The sequence below is a fragment of the Miscanthus floridulus genome, chromosome 4, assembly GCF_019320115.1.
Source record: "Miscanthus floridulus cultivar M001 chromosome 4, ASM1932011v1, whole genome shotgun sequence".
Classification (NCBI taxonomy): Eukaryota; Viridiplantae; Streptophyta; class Magnoliopsida; order Poales; family Poaceae; genus Miscanthus; species Miscanthus floridulus.
Genome location: NC_089583.1, coordinates 31314319 through 31334554, shown reverse-complemented (window position 1 = coordinate 31334554; position 20236 = coordinate 31314319).

The following is a 20236-nucleotide window of genomic DNA, read 5'->3' as shown; positions in this document are numbered from 1 at the left end:
GGTCACGGTTGGCTATATTTGCTATCGTGGAAAAGAACCATGGGTTAATAATGAAAAAAGACCAGACAGGATGACGATAGTGTAGCAACAAGGCATGGAGGTCTTGGGTGTGAATCTATCCCCATCTGTGTCATTTAAGGACCGATTCGCTGTACGTCCTCATGTCATGTTGAACGCAGCCTAACACTTAGCTAGCCGGATAAGTCGTTCCGACCACGAAGCCTAGTAGTTCGACTCAGGCGAGGAACTAGGGGGTCGTGCGCATTCTAGAGGTAGTAAGGATGTGCTTGGGGACATTGGCGTGAGTCCAAGTGGTTAGGTGTTTAAAAGTCCTACACTTCCTGGCAGAGTGTCACCCTTGAGGATGCAGCGCTGTCCGGACCCACGATTCCGGAGTTGTACCAAAGGTGACTTGATTGGGACCCTGACGGGGGAAGCAGGGTTTGTGTTAGAAATACCCCTCCAGCTGGATAGGAATCGATTCGAGTCACCATATATCCTGGATAGTGAGAACTTGACTGAGCAGCAGCAACGTAGATTCACTTAATTTAACGATATGGTTAAATGGAGGATGATGATAATGTTGCCACAGTTTATACCTGCTATGGTTAATAATGTTTGCATCTTAATCAAGTGATTGCTTAGTACAGGTGCTAATATAGATGATAGGCTAATGGCTAAAAGTCACTGCTAGCTTAGGTTAAGAGTTGATCATTATTACTTATGCTTTTCCGCAAAAAGAAAGTGTTAGCCAAATCCACTAAATTAAGCTATGCATGATCCTTGGTGTCAATTATTTTTGGTTTCCGACGGGTAAGTCTAGCTGAGTACATTCTCGTACTCAGGGTTTATTCCCTCTTATTATAGATGACCTTCTTTATCAGGGCTTCTATAAGTACTGTCTCCACCCGGCGGGTGACGAAGACTAGATCATGGGCATGATCTCTGTTTATCTTATCCGAATGCTTTTGTGGGATGTGATCGGCAAGCTGGTACTTGTATTTGAACTCGTGTGTGTGAGTTAAACAATTTGCTTCCGCTACTTTACAAGACTTGGTTTGTAATAACTATGACTCAGATGTGTTGTAATCTATCTGCGAACTGTTTGTGAAATATTGTAACGTGTGATGTGTTATGTTGAATCACTACGATCTTGGTTGTACGCAAGTTGGTTTGAAATCCTTTGTGGTTTCAGTTGACTACCGGGTTTATATGGGCTCAAGTGCGAGAATTTGATCGTTTCGGTGATCGTTTTTGTACTTATGCTCTTATAAATTGGTCGGTCCTGTTACATATATCTCACCGACTGGATGAAATCATAAAGCACCACACAAGCATCCATGCAATCATACACCAAGCAAATAATAGATCTAAATTAGAACAGTACACCAAACATAAAATTAAGATGAAAAGTTTATAAAATGAATCTACGTCTCGCTACGAACACACAGACGCGAAAAAGCACTCTAATCGGAGCTACGATGGAAAAGATACAACTACCGAAAGATCTACTCATAAAACTATTAGCTTCATGTGCTTTAACTATATAAAAACATATACAAGATATTTTATAGATAATATAATTTAAGTCAAATTTAAGTTTGAATTGTAATACTAAAGTAAAACGAATCATATTTTATTTATAAAACCCAATTGCATAATTATTATTCAAATTAAAGTTTAAACCATGAAATTCTAAAAATAGTGGCATGGTAACTACTATTACTAACACGTAGATCTTGTCGCTTTGAATTTAACGCAACTTGAATGGACTAAAACAGAGTTAAAACGCAGAAGATATGAAATAAACAAGATTTCCTTTAATAAAATAATAGATTAAATCTAACCACGAATTTTAAAAGTTGAAAACCTACTTAACATCAGTATTAACATGTAGATTATGAAATTACGAACCTAACGCAAGTTGAACGGATCAAATTGGAGTTAAAACAGAGAAGATATGGCTAAAACAAAATCACTAGTAAATCTGTAAATAAGTGAAAACGTATTTTAGATCTAAACCAACGAATCTATGCTTTTCAAAGAAGAAAACGTAATCTGTGATTACACTTTGGACCGCGGGTAAGTTTCAATCTGGGCCATTGATCTAAAAACCGACGGCTCAGGATGATTGTGTATTTCTATTATATTTCAGGATTTGTTTTCGTAAAGGAAAACAGCCACAAATAAAGCATGACGTTGGAGATGATGTCATCAAGCTAACTAGCAATTTGAATCAAGGCGACGCATGCACGGCTCATGGCGGTGGCACCATGTACAGCGGCGACCAGAGCTCGTCGGAGCTATTGGACAAAAGCACTATGGCCATAATTGCACAGGGATTTGGCTTGGGAAGCCAATTAAGGCCATGGCGAACTTGTCTACGCATTTTGCAGCGGTTATTGCAGAGCAGAGAGGGCGGACAATGGGTTATGGCGGCTACGAAGCATCGACTACACGGAATAAGCCAGAACAGAGCGAGAGAGAGAGAGAGAGAGGATTAAGGGGGCTCTGTGCGCTTTAGAATCCAATGCGAAGCTCGTAGGTGATCTTACCTTGATAGAGAACCAACTAGGCGGCTCGGGGACGTCAGCTCTTCTCGATGGAAATTGGAGGGGCGGCGCTAGGTAGACGGCTGCGGGCTCTTTGGCGAGGCGGAAGCGGCGGCGCTAGAGGGCGGAGTAGGGAGGCGGTGCAGCTGGGCCGGCTATTTATGAGTCAGGCAGCCTTAGGGCGCAAGCTACCGAGGAGGCGCAATGGAGAAGGACACGGTAATGGTGAAGGAGTCTGTGCCGGTTACGAGCTAGAAGATAGAGCTGACAGGTGGGCTCGGGCGGTCGGTGACAGAGGAAGAGGAGAAGGAAAACAACGGCTTCCGTGCTGGGCCGGGCGAGTGGGCCTGCCACGGCAGAGCTGCTGGGCCAAATGCGGGGGAGGAGGAGCTGGGCCCGCGCGCGCTGCTGGACTACGGGAAGCGGGGCTGAGCAAGAACTGGGCCGCGGAAAGAAAGAAAAAAAGAAAAGCAGGCCTTGGGGCCTAATATGAGAAAGGGGGGATTTTCATTCCTTTACAAATTTTTTTCTTACTTCGAAACCTCATTCAAATATGATCCGAATCAAGTTCAAATAAAGTTTTGAATATACTTTTCAATTCAAATAAAAGTGAGCAAATTTTAGTAAGTTTTCAAAATAATTTTTTACAACTTTCTAAATTCTTTTATTTTCAAATTTTATTTTCTTTTACTTCAAAACCGTTTTTAATTTCTTTTGCAAAAGCAATTTAAACCAGTCAATCAAATACATCAAATACAAGGGCATGTATGAACAAACATGTTGCTAAACCTTATGATGAATTTTAATTTAATGAAAAAATTTATTTTCCTATATTTTATGAGCATAAAAAATCATAAATAAATCATTTTAAACCTATTTTCAAAAGAGGCAAATTTTAGGGTGTTACAATTCTACCCCCCTTAAGATGAATCTCGTCCTCAAGATTCGAAAGACGTCGACTTGGAGATAGGGATACTCCGTCTTTAGACTCTTCTTTATTTCCTCATGTAGTTCCATCGTCTTGTTAAGGATCCCACTTTACTTTGCACACATGTTAACCTTACTCCAAGTAACTTGCCCAACTAATTCCAAGATTTTTGACAAATGCTCCAAACAATACTCTGATATCTCCAATCACCAAGCACCTTTCCTATAATACCAATTTTTGTCCTTAAAATACTTATCTTCCAACAGAGCCTGATGAATCTCTTAGTCAGAAGGAATTTCTACCACCAATCTTCAAAACGTTAATGTTTCCGGCTAAGTTGCTCGATCTAGGAATGCAACTCTTAATCCTTGGTGTCACTCGAACCTTCTTAGCACAATTCTCCGTTGCTAAGGGCTTCGGCTGTGACTTTTACTTCTCCAAGTGATAGCACTTTTCCAAGTCATAATCAATTTCATTCCAACGAGGATACCACAAGCTCAAGACCAACTTAGTGAAGATGTCCTATAGATTCTTGTGACCCTCCTATATGTCACTTTTACTTTCCAGAAGATATTACTTCCATGCTCCACAATGGATAACTCCAGATGCATGTTGGGTAGTTCAACTCACGCTTCCTTAATTGACTTAATGAACAATCCACTTCTTTTCTTCTGATTTTAGGACACATCCCACACCTTTGACAAGGTGCATCATTTTAGCTATAAAACTCTTATCCGGATCTGGCAAAGCTAATACATAGGTTTTACTTCAACCTCTTCTTGGATTCCCTCAAACACTTACCTGAAGTTTCTTGATCCAAACTAACTTAAAACCTCTTCCAGTAGCATTATCACTATCTTGATGATCTTGGTTAAACCTCCCTTGAACCTTTTAAAAAAAACTTCATTGAGATTCTAAGTTTCTCTCACATCTTCGGGTACCACCACGCTTCTGCTGCGCAAACTAGAACGTAGGATACTTCATCTTACAAATTCTTCACTTGGCTACCCCCCTTAAGAAAAGATAAACTAGGGGACACCAAAGTATAGCTTGCACCTCCTTCTAGATGAGTTAACTAATATCAAGACATTCGGTCATCCCAATGATACTCATGTGTATGGGTAAGAACAAGAAATCTGAAATTCCCCGCGAGCAGAAAAACAGCAGCATCGTAAAACGGCTGCCACTCTCATTCTGTTAATCCAATGAAGTTATAGCATATACCGTTGGAAAGATTATTAAATTCTCCACAACTACCTTATAGAATACTTTTCCAAATTCTGCAGTTAACTTGGTCGAAAATAGTGCACAATAGAAACTACTTCAGATTCCAAACAGCACAGATGCATTGCCTTGTGATTTTCGTATCTCCACAACCAAAATAGCTATCAGGCTAATTCTTATGCTCAGAGAAAGATATTAAAGTCTACTATTGTCCAGAATTTTCTCATGATTTTTGGTTGTCCAAGAATAGAGATATAAGCCAAAGAGTATAGACTGCTTCGAAAGGACAGGTTAGGAAAAACAGAAGAAAACCAAAACCTAACTATTTATTGCACTGGTCCTTATACCTTAGGCCTATAAACTAAATGAAATTGTGGAAACACCCAACAAGATCTTGCAATCATTACAAAGATTCAAAACAATCATAAGCATAATGACAATTCAATAAGCAATAAAGGTGCATAATTCAATCATTGACTCAATTTGTGATACTATCGTCCTCATTGTACTAGGGGTAACAATACTAAGACTTGTCTTCAGATTATGCAATAAGGTGATGATGAACAGTTCTAAAAGCATATCAAATCAAGGGGTGGAGATGAAAACAAAGACATTAAAATAAGCACCAAGGTAGAGATGAATAACAAGGGTAGAGATACAGTAGAGAAGAAAATATCAAGGTTCATAGATCAAGGATTTTTGTAGCAAATTCTAAACCTTAGAGCGACCAATTTCTATTAGGCTTGCATCCTACTGTCAGCATTGCTCTGATACCACTTTGTAGCACTCGGTTTTAAGAACAAAACTAGATACACACCATATGTGAGCCCAGGAAGTCAAATCTCACATGTAGCTACAAATAAGGGTAATATCAAAAGACAATGCTTAAATACATAGCGTATTAGTATAAAGATTATAACCTGAAAGTATAGACCACGGAAAGACAACTCCGATCTTCAGGCGAAGACTCCAATCCATAGGGACAACTGACTGGTTGATCACAAGCCTAATTCCTCCAACTCTAGCAATCTGGTACCCATCTAGGATTTTTATCCAAATAGTTGAAAAAAATAAAGCAAGCGTAAGTACATGTCGTACTCAACAAATATAACATGGGGTTCATGAGGCTCAAAAGGCTGACACTGGTTTAACTACGATTAGCTTTTAATGAGTCATCTTTTAGCAATTGAGTAGCAACAAGTTCATCACAAGCCCATAAACACATGATCAGGTAAACATGAATAATGAATAGCATAAACAGTAATCATTAGTGAGCATATTCCTCATCGGTATCATCCATGTTCATCATCATTAACCATTAGTGATCATCTATTTCGTAAATGCTCCAATGCCTCTCATGACCGTGAGCACGGCTGATATACTAGTTTTACACTCTGCAGAGGTTATACACTTTCACTATGAGTCATGATTTACCCTTTTGCCCGAGGTAGCTAATCTCTTGACCCACTTCCAAGGAAGGTCGGTAGGGTTCACTATGAAGCCTTTCAAAAGGTTCGTCTAACAAGTTAGGGCCATTAGATTCACTCGGCAAACAGATGTAGAGCCCCCCTTCCCGATGGCACAATGACGCGTAGCCTATACACAAGGGAACAAAGGCCGCACTATACCCCATTCATCAAGCCATTCTTACGCCAATAAAGGTAACACTAACAAGCTAGAAAAGGTCCTCATATTGAGCTAAATCTAGAGCCATGTAGCCCTCATAGTTGTACTGTAAGTCCTGGATGATCACTTACATATAAGTCCTTAGGGAGAGGAATCTAGAGCACCATAAAAACCGCCGAATGCTCTAGCCCCTTGATTCCATGTTGCTAAAAAACATCTTTTAGTGTTTATTGCATATTACATTTGTCAAGTTACAAGATCATGGTTGTAGTTGAGCACTAGCATCATACTACCCATTGCAATAACCCAAAGGTATCAAGGCACAAGATAACAAATATCTAGGATATCTTTATTGGCAACAAGGTAGACACATGCAATATGAATTAAGTGATTAAAGGTGAATAGGTAACAAGGATGATCCCATGCTATACTTGCCTTAAACACCGATCCTTCGGTAAGCTTTAATCTTCAACGTTCTTCTTCTTCTTCTTCTTGATTACCACGTATATCTCACTGACTTGACAAAATCATAAAGCACCACACAAGCATCCATGCAATCATACACGAAGCAAACAATAGATCTAAATTAGAACAGTACACTATCGATGTTTCACCACCGATAGCCTACCACGGGGGTACCCGGGGCAGTTTGTTCAGGGTTCAGCATATGCAGAACTCGACGGTGAATGCAAGAGACAGTCGATTTATCCTAGTTCGGACCCTCGATCATGATCGAGTAATAGCCCTACGTCCAGTTCGGCATTGGCCTTTACGTTGGATTGATTGTAAAGTGTTGTGTTATCTCCGTCCCTTCTCCACGAACTCCACCCTCCTTTATATAGTCAGGAGGCCAGAGTCCTAGTCGGTTTACAATGAGAGTTCCTAGTAGGATTACAGAATACTACTACTACTAAGATTATATGGAAAAAGACCTAGTTAGACTAGGTCTTCTCCCTTCCTTGTGGGGTATCCCGTGGGTCCTGTATCGACAAGCCCCCGAGCACTTCATGGTTGAGCTCTGGAAGCCTCATCTTGTTCCTTCAGGTCTTGCCGAGCAGGAACAAGTGTCGTTCGAGTGCTTTCTTGAGTGAAACCGTGTAGCGCTTCTTGGGCTCTTCGAGTGGTGAGTGCATTTTGAAGAAAAAAGTACTCCCATCTGGGTGTAGCCCCCGAGCCTCTTGCTATTTGGAACAAGGAGCTAGAGGGTCTTGTCTTGAAATTGCTCTGATTCTTTGTCGAAGGGCTCCCGAGCATCTACCCGGGTTCTTTATAAAAAAGAACTCGGATATAGCTCGGTCCGGGTTCTTTTTGTCGTGAGGCCTTGAAGTGGTCTATCTTGAAGAAGTCTTCTTGGTGACATGCGCATTTTCGAAGAAAAAAGTGCACTCACTGAGTGTAGCCCTCGAGCCTCTTGCTATTTGGAACAAAAAGTTGGAGGGTCTTGAATCTTATGTTGTTTGAAAACTCCTGTCTTGAAGAAGTCTTCTGAGTGATGTGCACTTTTTGGAAGAAAAAGTGCACTCACTGAGTGTAGCCCCTGAGCCTCTTGCTATTTGGAACAAAAAGTTGGAGGGTCTTGAATCTTATGTTGTTCAAAAGAGCTAAAAAACCTCTCTTGTTGCAGCCTCCGAGTGTATATCCGGGTTCTTTTATTCAAAAAGAACTCGGGTGCAGGGTCTTGGCATATTCTCTGGTATTCTGCTGTTGTCAGATGTGGTTGTATTGTAGTGGTTGAGTGTAAATGTTGTTTGCTCACGAGTTGTACGGTGTTGGTATATCCTTTCGAATATGCTCGTCCTTGAGTACTGTTCCTTCATGCCTGAGTCCTCTTTCATTGAATTCTGTCTTTTCACTGTGTCCTTTGTTAGGTTTGTTCCGTTGGTGCTCTCGGTCCATGTGCACCACTTCTTTGGTCTATAAATACCCTCCTGGTGTGCTGTTTTGATTCATCGAGCACTTTGTTGCATGGTCTGAAATCTTCGTAGTCATGAATATGATAGTTACTGAAGTAGAGCAGCCCCGGGCATATCTTGTAGTTCTTGTATATCTTGTCGTAGCTGGAGGGAGTCTTGTGATAGAGATTAGAGGTAGACTAATCTCATAGTGGCATTGTACCAAGAGGTACATGGCGGTAGTTGGAGGAAGTCTTGTGATGTGGGATACGTTCCTTCATCCAGCAGTTCTAGGTAGATCCCCCTTGCCTGCCCTGTGACTGTCTGGTGCAGATCAACGCCTTATCCAGTGTCACATCGGACTTGGGTAGACAGATGCCTGCTGGCCTTCCCTGGTCCATGTTGTCCCGCCGTGCTGCTGACTTCCGCCTTGGATGTCCTGCATTCATCCTTTAAAGAAAACAGTGTAGCCGAGTGCGGTTTGTTCTACCGAGTAGCAATTTGGAACACGTATTTGTTCTAGAACCTAGTTGTGTCTGGGTTCCTTTTTGCTATCTTGATCGTCGTAGTACCGAGTTCGTTGGGTCTTGTAAGATGTGTAATCTTGTAATTTTTGAAGCCATTTATAATGGAAAGAATCTTGTCTTCTGAGTTGTCATTCTCTTTTCTACTGATGTCCTAGTTGTTTATGAGATTCCTGAGTTCTTTTTATAAGAACCGAGTTCTTGTGTTCCTTGTGAGGTAACCCTTCGTTGCTTCCTGGTTGATGAGTTCTTTTTGTAGCAATATGATAACTCTGCCATGGTGCTAGATGGATAAGTCTGAAATCTGCCCGTTGAACTGTACCCTTGTGTAGAAGTGACCGTCCGTCATTTCAGCTGTGTCAGTTGTGTTGGGAAATGGACCGTTGCGTTCTCATGCCGTGTTTAAATGGGCCTAGTGGATTGCATTTTTATTGCTGTAAAAATCTATTTAAAGGCCTTCTTTCTTCTTTTTCTTTGCTGCCCTGCTTTTGCCTTGAAACCCTAGTCCTCACTCCGCCATTGCCATTGTCACCATCATCTGAGCACCGCCTGAGCATCATCTTTTCTTAGTGCCTTATTGCTTTCACTGATATATGGGTAGGAAGAAATCAGTGAGCAAGTCCCAGACAACCTTTGTAGATGAGGAGGCATCACTTTCTATGATTGAAAATCAAGAATTCATGGCCATGAAGGCTTCTCAGAAGGTCTGACCGGCTCCGACTACGACTGAGGATCAGTTGCGCGAGCTTGTCAGTAACTGCCTGATCCAGGACAAGGAGATTGCTAAATGGAGAGCTCCAGGCCAGCATCGGGTCCCAACTCTAGGCCATGGTGAGATTGTTCTTTTTATCTCCTTTTTCCATGCTGGATTCTGCCTTCCTGCCTCTATTTTTCTTCATCAATTTCTCAGTTATTTTGGGATTAGCTTGAACCATCTTACTCCCAATGTTGTCCTTCATCTTTCTATTTTTGTTCATCTTTGTGAAACTTTTCTTGGAATTCCTCCTTCTCTTTCTCTCTTTCGTTACTTCTTCTGTCTGAAGCCCCAACCCCGCAGCGATGACACCCATGTTCTTGGTGGCTACGGGATTTAGTTTTGTCAGGGTCGTAAGAGTAAATTCTTTGATTATGACTTGGTTGATTCTATGAGGGATTGACGTGCCGACTGGTTTTATGCCGCCAATATGATTCCTCCTCTTGCTGCTCATTCTGGTTCTGGTCCCATGGTTAATGACCGATGGGAAAAGAATCCCCTAATGGTGGATGAGCTTTGGGTGATCAAGCCGTTTCTTGAGAGGATATGTGCTCTGAAACAGCAAGGCTTGACCGGCTTTGGGATCGTTTCTAGTTTCCTTCGCCGCCATGTTCAACCTCTAAAGGAGCGAGAGAATTACGGTTTTGAATACTCTAGGGCGGAGGACCCTTCTCGTATGGTCCCTGCCCTTGAGTTGACTAGTGAGGAGGTGCGCGAGCGCCTTCAGAAGATGTTGAAAGGAGTAAGCGTCATCCCACATGCTGTCCCTGAGTATTGTGCTAACAACCTACCTCCTGCTGTGAGTTGTTTTTTCTTATGCGGGTACTTTTCGTATTTCCTTTGCTGTCTCCACTTTTCGCTTAATCTTTCTCGTCTGTTTGTTTTACTCTTTTATAGGAATTGGGGCGTAACTTCGTTGATCCGATCCCCCTTGATGACTGCCCCGCCATTATGGAGACTGGGGAGAATCTTGTTGGGGCATCTTTAACCAGTAAGTTTCAAACCACCATGATGTTTCCTGGTGTTTCTTCCATAGTTCTTGACACCTATGTAGAGTATGTTCCTCATCCAGTTCCTCGAGCTCCTCGCAGTGTCGGAAAAAGAGGGTGAGTAGATTGTTCTTCTTCTGGTTTGTCTGCTACCAAGAAGTCTCGCCAATCGAGTACTCGTCTAGGTACTCAAGTTATAGGTAGCGTGCTCCTAGGTGAGCATATTAATATGTTTTGTCTTTTTGTTGCTTGTTTTTGGCTTTAACCGAGTACTTTTCTTCTTTTTCAGATGGCGCTGTGGTTGCCATGTTTGAGAGTGAGGAAGATGAGGATGATGATGTGGCCCTTGTTATGCGTCGGTGAGTTGTTTTCTTGTTTTTCTGCTATTGAGCACCTCTTTTTGTTTTGACTTTGACCTTGTTCTTTCGTAGTAAGCGATCGTTGACCTCAAGTTCTTCTGGGGCTCCATTACCGACCACGCCACTCCTATCGCAAGGTGGTGGCGATATTTTTGCTGCTATAGTTCCCCCTCTAAGTTCTTCTATTGGTTTTATGAAGAAGAAGATAGCCGAGTGAGTGAATCCTCATTCTTTGCTTTTTTTTCCTTTTTTCTGATTCATATTCTTATCGTCGAGTTTCCTTATCATCTTGCAGACCCTTGCCTTCCCTTAACCTTCAGTCAACCTCTTGTCAGTCTTCTGGTTTGCCCCAGTGTACTGAGTCTCAGGGTCCTGAATGTACGGTCAGCGAGGTGGCTATGAGGGAGACAAGGTTCTCTAGTGATCGTGCAACTGTTGATTTGCTGGCTTCGGAGGTGATTGTGGCCGTGGTGGTGGAGCCATCTTAGGAGGTAGCCAGGGCTTCCCAGGGTACAGCCCTGGTCTTGTCTTCTTTGCCTCGGACGGCTTCTCCCTCTGCTCCTCTTGCTAGTGGCGTTCAGCGTTTAGATGATGATGTGGTGCAACAATTCGATGCCACTCATCGATTGTCAGAGCTGACCGCTGCCTGGGGAACCTTTGTGACTTCTTTTGGGGAAAAACTCCAGGTAAGTTTTTTCTGAAGTTCTTTCTTTGGATGTTCGTCTTTCTTCTATTCTTATATCTTGTTTTTCTCTCTCTCCTTTGTTTAGTATTTTTCTCGGGACCATACCGGCTTCTTTTTCTCATCTAAAACTGAGAAAAAGTTGTCTTCTGAGGTTAGTGCCCTAAAAACAAAGCTTGACCTCTATCGGGCTGAGATGGAGACCGAGCGCCAAACGCACCAAAGGGAGGAAAAAGCTCTCCGTGCCTAGGTGGTTGAGGCAGAAAAGCGGAGGGATGCTGCTATCCAGGAGGCCTTGAAGAGTGTTGAGGCCATGAAGAATGAGTGCAATGGTATTACGGGTTCTTTTTGTTTCCTTTTGTATTCAAATTTCTCTTTCTGCTAACTTGTTTTTTGGTGCTTGGTCTTAGTTCTCCGAGTTGAAAAGCAGAAGCTCTCGAAGGGTATTGAGGAAATGAAGACACTTGTTCACAATAGTCACAACAAGGCTGAAGAGGTAATTACTCGTGCTGAGGAAGAACTTGCGCTTGCCAAGTTGATTAGGCATGGAGCTGACAGGGACCTTGTGCAGGTCCAAAAAATGGTTGAAGTCTTGACTGGCAAGTTGGCAACGGCTACAGAGAACTGGAATGCTTTGTGGAAATCATTTTGGTTAGTAGCCGATCTTCTCCGGACTCTAGCAGATGATGGTCAATCTTGGGCTCAGTTCATTCCTCAAGTTCTAACTCGTTTCTAGGAGTTCATGAAGAGGTGCGCCCAACTATGTACCAGAAATGTTCTTGCCCAGGTCCGGGTTCTTGCCCTGGAGATGCCTTTGTCCAAGATTGCAGAGGAAGCCGAGAGTCAAGAATATTTGGATGCCATTGAAAAGGTGGAGCCTGAGGTCAAAGATTTAGCCAGGAGGATTGTAGATAATCTTAATATTGATATTTCTTCTCTTGATGACGATGCTTGATGTAATTGACCTTCATACTCCAGCCTCTGTAATAGGATATTTATACTTCTTTTTGAATGAAGATCCCCCTTTTTTTGTTGATGTCTTCTTTGCCTTGATGTTTTCGCCTTGTTTATTCTTTAAATGAATTGTCCAAGTGATCAGAACTTTTTCCGAGTAGTTGTTTGTTGGTCGTGGTGCGCATCCACAGTTTGTGGTGGTCGTGTTGTTTCATCCGTTGTAGGATCGCTCCTTGATAGGTCAAGCGTTTGTATGGCATTTATCTGAGCTGTGTAATCAACTCGGTATATGCAGATCGTTGTCTTGACAAACTTTCTTGATTTGTCGAGTGCTTGTCAGGCTGTCGTCTACACTGTGTAAACAACTCGGTATTTGTAGATCGTTGTCTTGACAAACTTTCTTGATTTGTCGAGTGCTCGCCAGGCTGCCGTCTGCACCGTGTAAACAACTCGGTATTTGTAGATCGTTGTCTTGACAAACTTTCTTGATTTTGTTAGTACTAAAAAGACTTTGGACCAGTGATATCAAGCATCTTCAGCTTCTTCTTTTTAGCTCTTTTGCTTAACTCGAGATGTGGCCAGCATCTGGCTCTTTCCCTGGTTGTAAAAACATCTTAGGATCAGTTCAGGTTTTAGCTTATTAGCTACCCTCATCGGTGGGCTCAAGCATCTTTTTAGCTTTTTTACTCTCGGCCGGCACGCTCAGGCATAGTTTCAGCCATTTTGCTTTTTGGTTCGGGTGTTAGCTTTATTAGCTACCCTCATCGGTGGGCTCAAGCATCTTTTTAGCTCTTTTGCTCTCAGCCAGTATGCTCAGGCATAATTTCAGCCATTTTGCTTTTTGGATTAGGTGTTAGCTTATGAGATACCCTCTTCGGCGGGCTCAAGCATCTTTTTAGCTCTTTTGCTCTTAGCCGGTATGCTCAGGCATAATTTCAGCCATTTTGCTTTTTGGATTGGGTGTTAGCTTATTAGCTACCCTCATCGGCGGGCTCAAGCATCTTTTTAGCTCTTTTGCTCTCAGCCGGTATGCTCAGGCATAATTTCTGCCATTTTGTTTTTTGGATCGGGTGTTAGCTTATTAGCTACCCTCATCGGCGGGCTCAAGCATCTTTTTAGCTCTTTTGCTCTCAACCGGTATGCTCAGGCATACTTTCAGCCATTTTGCTTTTTGGATCGGATGTTAGCTTATTAGCTACCCTCATTGGCGGGCTCAAGCATCTTTTCAGCTCTTTTGCTCTCAGCCGGTATGCTCAGGCATAATTTCAGCCATTTGCTTTTTGGTTCGGGTGTTAGCTTATTAGCTACCCTCATCGGCGGGCTCAAGCATCTTTTCGGCTCTTTTGCTCTTGGCCGGTGTGTTTACTGAAAACAACTCAGGATAAGTCATAATAAGACATATGTTGTCGAGGAATATCATCTTTATTGATCATGAATGTTTACATGCTTAGTTAAAACAACTGGGGGAAAGCCATAATAAGACATATGTTGTCGAGGAACACCATCTTTATTGATCATGAACATTGATCTTTTGTGGCTTGTATATATGTTCTTCCTTGTGTTGTTTTCATGCGTAGAATCTTCTTAGTTGGCTGATGTGCCATGTATTGTTGACTTCTTTTCCATCTTCAGTTATCAACTTGTACGTGCCTAGTCCGGTGACTTTTGTAACAATAAAAGGACCTTCCCATGGACTGAGTAGTTTATGGCATCCGTTAGTTTTTTGTATCCTTCTTAATACTATGTCTCCGATTTGGAGTGATAAGGCTGGGTATTCTTGTTGTAGTGGCGTCTTAAACCTTGGAGGTATCTGGCTGATTGAAGGGTAGCGTTTACTCTGACTTCTTCTGTACTGTCGAGTTCTAATCTTCGGGTGTGTTCTGCTTCTCCTTTGTCATATTGTTCTATCCTTGGTGACGTCTAGATCAAGTCGGCAGGTAGTACGGCTTCTGATCCATGAACTAGGAAGAAAGGTGAATATCCGGTGGCTCTGCTTATTTGAGTTCGTAGCCCCCATACTACTTTTGGTAATTCTTCAATCCATTTGGATCCATAGTCCACTAGTTCTTCATACAATCTTGGTTTTAATCCGGCTAGTATGAGTCCATTAGCCCTTTCTACCTGTCCGTTGGCTTCTGGATGTGCGACTAATGCGTAATCTATGCCGAAGCCGCAATCCTGTGCCCAACTTTGGAATTCTGTAGCTGTAAAGGGAGAAGCCAAATCTGTGATGATTCGATTAGGCATGCCGAAGCGGTGCATAATGTCTTGGATGAACTCGACTGCTTTGGCTGCGCTGTATTTTGCGAGTGGTTTGTATTCAATCCACTTGGTAAACTTGTCAATTGCTACAAAAATGTACTCGAAACCGCCCTTTGCTTTCTTGAGAGGTCCTACTTGATCCAACCCCTAGTAGGAGAAAGGCCAAGCAGGAGGGATGCAGATGAGATTGTGAGCTGGTACATGAGCTTGTCTTACGAACATTTGACAACCTTTGCATTTTCTGACGAGTTCTTCTGCGTCTTTCAAAGTGGTTGGCCAGTAGAATCCGGTGCGGAATGCATCCGACTAGTGTTCTTGAATTGGCATGATTTCCACAGCAACCTGAGTGTATTTTGTCTAAGATCTTTTTGCCTTCTTCAAACGAGACATGTTTTAGGAGTACTCTTGATGATGCGGCTCTTCTGTATAGCTTGTCCCCTACTAGGACATAGTTCTTGCTTTTGCGAACAACTCGAGTAGCCTCTGCTTTATCCACTGGCAACTTATTCTCTTTGATATAATCGATAAAAACCAAGGTCCATGAGGTGGTGACTACCAAAATCTGGGTGCCTTTAGCTGGGAGTTCAGGGGTTATCTCACCGGGTTGTTTGATAGAGGGAGCTAATAACTCCTCTATGAATACGCCGGGTGGGACCTTTGCCCTGTCCAATCCGAGCTTGGCGAGGACATCTGCTACGATATTAGAATCACGCAGGACATGTAGAATTTCCAATCCTTGAAAATGTTTTTCGAGTTTTCATATTTCAGCACAGTAAGTGCCCATGTTTTCTTTGGTGCAGTCCCAATCTTTGTTGACTTGGTTGATGACTACTGCTGAATTGCCGTATACGAGTAATCGCTTGATTCCGAGGGTAATTGCTACTCGGAGTCTGTGGAAGAGGGCTTCGTATTCTGCTTCATTGTTTGTAGCTTGCCATAATATCTGAAGGACATATTTGAGTTGTTTTCCATCTGGAGAAATGAAGAGAACGCCTGCACCGGCTCCGCCTAGCTTGAGCGATCCATCAAAGTACATCTTCCAATGGTCAAGGATGGTATTTGACATGGGTTGTTGAATTTTTGTTCACTCGACAACGAAATCGGCAAGGGCTTGAGATTTAATTGCCTTCCATGGGGTGAAATCGATATTGAGAGCACCAAGTTCAACTGCCCACTTAGATATGCACCCTGTTGCGTCTTTATTGTATAGGATATCTCCGAGTGGGAAATCCGTCACCACGGTAATCTTGTGGCTTTCAAAATAGTGGTGAAGCTTGCGTGAAGTGATCAGGAGGGCATAGAGTAGTTTTTGCACATGCGGGTACTGGATTTTTTATTCTGACAGTACTTCGCTGATGTAGTATACGGGGCATTGTACTTTATATACGCGCCCTTCTTCTTCTCTTTCTACGATTATCGCTGTGCTGATCACAATAGAAGTTGCCACAATGTACAACATCATGTCTTCGTATTTCTTTGGAGGTGTGAGAACGGGCAAGGAGGTGAGGTTTGCCTTAAGTCTTTTGAAAGCTTCATTGGCTTCTTCTGTCCACTCGAACTTATCTGTCTTCTTTAGTAGTTTAAAGAAAGGTAACCCTTTTTCGCTGAGTCTTGATATGAAACGATTGAGGGCCGCCATGTAGCCTGTTAGTTTCTGCACATCTTTGACACTTCGAGGAGGGCCCATCTCTGTTATGGCTCAAATTTTCTTGGCGTTGGCTTCGAAGGTTTGCTTGGATTCCACGATGACTGACCAAAAATCCAAGTAGTTGTCCTAAAGGAACTCCGAATACACACTTGCTTGGGTTCAATTTCCACCTCCACCTTTTTAGGTTTTCGAAGGTTTGCATTAAGTCTTCAATTAATGTGTCCGGGTTCTTTGTTTTTACTACTACATCATCGACATATGCCTCTATGTTTTCACCAATCTGATCACCAAGGCAAATTTGGATAGCTCTTTGGTATGTGGCTCCAGCATTCTTGAGTCCAAACAACAAGGTCTTGTAGCAATAGGCACCAAATGGAGTGATGAAAGATGTCTTGCTCTGGTCTTGTTCTTTTAATGCAATCTTGCCGGAAGGACGGCCCAGTCACCGACTAGAAGGTCTGGACCAAAAGGAGCGGCGCCCGCTCGTTGACCCCTTGGGCCCACCACTCTGATCGGAGCACTCGCTTCGGCCTCCAGCCGCCTCCAGATGCCCTCTCCGATCGGAAGGCATGGCCCAAAGCGCTACTTCCGACTCCGACCCCGTGTCCCTCCGTGTGGGGCTCGTAGGAACCCTGCTAACCGCTCTTCTACGATCAGCGCACTCAGAGCCGACTGGAGCCATCCGACCGGGGACGCCCATTCGGTAGGAATTAGAAGACGTGCGGAGAAAGGCAAGGCAAGGCTCACAAGTGAAAACCACTCTACCAGGGACCATACCCTGCACAAAATAGTACTCTATAGCCACCATGACTCTAGGCATCAAACAATATTGGCAGGTACCAACGTCCACCATCCTTGAATAAGGCAGCATGACCTCCCGTGTGCATCTGACATTCTACAGTGACGGCAACAGTGTTGTAGGCGCCTACCACTATCTTGTACCCGCCAGTGTGGGAAACAAGGCTCGGTAGGTGTGGGCAACAAGGCTCGACAGCATACAAACCCTCACCCTCTCACTTGTAAAGCCATCCCCTTCATCTATAAAAGGGGGTGCGCTTCCTCCAACAAGGAGGACCGATTCTAGTAGGCTAGAGTTCCTTAGATCGATAGCCCACAACCATAGAACCACCAGGTTTAGACCTCAAGCATTCGCTTCAACACTTAGCTCATAGCGAAGTTCCTGTCACTCTCGGCCCTTCCGACTGGAGCCGACCAGACCTCTTGTACACCCCATCTTTCTCCTTCCTGTTTGTAACCCCACTACAAACTTCGAGCACCTGGGCTCAGGAATAAAGTCACCGACCGACCCCGACTGGACGTAGGGCACATTGCCTGAACCAGTACAAATCCTATGTCATTGAGTGCTAGGCCACCTCCGATCACAATGTACAGCAAAACTACAAGTATTTATTAGTTGGTCACATTCTGCACCGACAGTTGGCACCATCCGTGAGGAAGACGCTGTTCGTTCAACACTTTTTGGTCATCGGATGGCCCACTTTTCTGCCACCCTCACCGTGGCGGGCTCGGGCAATACGATTCGCTTTGGCTCGCTGCAGTTTCCTACACTCTCACTCGCTAGGATGCGGGTTCCACCTGTCTTTGAGCCATCCCAGGCCATCCTCTTCGGAAGCCTGAACTTCATCGCCGATCGGCTCGGCGTGCTACATCTCCGCAAGGAGGCTCACGTCCCGACACCCATCGGAGGAGCGCCCTCCATCAACTCCAGGATGTGTGGCTTCGACAACGCGGCATCTGCGCTTCTTTTTGAGCAAACTCTCTGCTCAAACCCACTGTGAGTAATACACACACTGTTATTTACTTACTATTCTCTATCTTCCACCAATTACCCGGCAAAACCCTGTTGTCCCCAACGCAACCACCGTATGGTCGGTTCCCCTATGGCCTCGCGTCTTCCACGGATGCATATGCCCGGGGGCTCCAAAGGATGCCTACGCCACCCCCTCTTGCATCCGAATTCGTGGGAATGGCGAGCTATGCTCCCACCTGTTTCCTTGACCTCATGGATGACGATGGCGAGAGTGACGTCTCTAGCATCGGCGACATGGCACCTAGCCACTGTCCGTCCTAGGAGTGCGCCATGGCGGACCCTCCGGGACACCCACCAGAAAAAGCGGAGTCCTCATGGACTCGCATCTCTCTAGACCCTCACGCGGAGACCCCTGAGCTCACACTTGAGCACAGGGAGGAACTATGACAATGGTGGCTGCATCAGCCACCAACTGCGCTGACATGCCCGGCGCACCACACTACGCCCCACGCGTATAGACCGGCGAGCGGCGCTCAGGGGCAAACCCGTCAGGTCCAACACAACACCATGAACCAGAACATCGCCACCGCGGCAATGCTTCTGCGCGGCCTATCCGAGCTGAATGACCCTCAAGAATAGGTGATCCATCGGTACCTTCAGGTACTAGTGGAGACCACCGCCGTTCAACAAGCAGAGTGCTCCATATCGCGACGCCGACTCGCGTCCTCGCTCTTCGCTAGGGGAACGAGGACACAGCTGATGGGTCGCTCCACCCAATCGCTGCTACAATCACCAAGTGCGGCACAAGAGGCCACACTAGCACCTCGTCTTGACCCAGCGACCACTCTGCACCAACCGCCTGTATTCGCGTGGCTTGGACCAAACCAAGACACACGCAGCAGCGACCGAAGTCCCAGCCCTGATGGCCCAAGACAGCGGACCTTTGTCCAAAACCCCCAACAAACGCCGCTCCTGCTGCGCTCTGACGGAGGCCGGGGTAAGGGCAAGGCCAAGCGCCGGGATTAGGACAAAGGCCCCTCCACGCAAAGGGGCAAAAAGAACAAAAAGAATCACCGCCGACCGACCAACTCCGCGTTGGTCGCCACGGCTGATCGTGCGGGCATGCAGCCCTGGCAGGACCCTCCGGGCCACTTCCACGAGCTCATAGAGAGCCCGTGCACCAACCACGACTACCCCATAAAACACTTCTACAAGGACTGCCAACTCCTCAAGCGCCTGCTGAGGTAAGCTGGCAGGCCAAAGGAAGAAAAAGGCGAGGAAGCAGTGACCAAAGAAGGGGGCGCAACGGGTGAGGATCTAGACGACCGAAGGTTGAAGTGATCCGACCGGACGCCTACCGACCGAAGGACGACAACGACGCCCATCTCTCCGAACTACTGGAACAACTATGTTGTTTTTCCCAAAGCTTCAATCTTACCATTATTTACTTAGTATATGCTCCTACAAAAATGCCCCGACCCGAACACTTTTTGGCCCAGGGCACTCGGGGGCTTCACTAGGGTACACTACTATCATTATGCTTAATGACTACCTCCCAGTTTTGTTTACATATGATGGAATTCCTTCCTACCCAACCAATGGGATAGTTCATTCCTTAGTTTTGCTTTACGTAGCTTTACTTTAAAAAACATTCCAACCGATCGCACCCCGCCTTTCCCTACGGTTACGAGCAGCCGAGCCTCGCAGGCCATGCCCTGGGCTCCCAAGGTCGTGGCCTATGGGACAAATGGGCAGGTATGAGAAAGAAAGAATAAAAAACAAAATTATGCTAAGGAAAAACTAAGGAACGAAAGGGAACAGGCTCCCCCGAACGGAGCAATTCTATCACAGAAAACAAAATCGACGGTAGTCATTAAGTATACAGTAATATTTACATGGGGCTCCCCCACAAACTTAAACTTCTACCTTCACTATACTACTTATATTTTGCAAGCTATTGGACCGGCCCGGCGGTATCCTTCCCCACACCCTTCTTCCTAGCCTACGAAGCTGAGGTAGTGTTGCCCTCCGACATCGACCACGGCGCTTCAAGAGTGAAGGCTTTCAACCG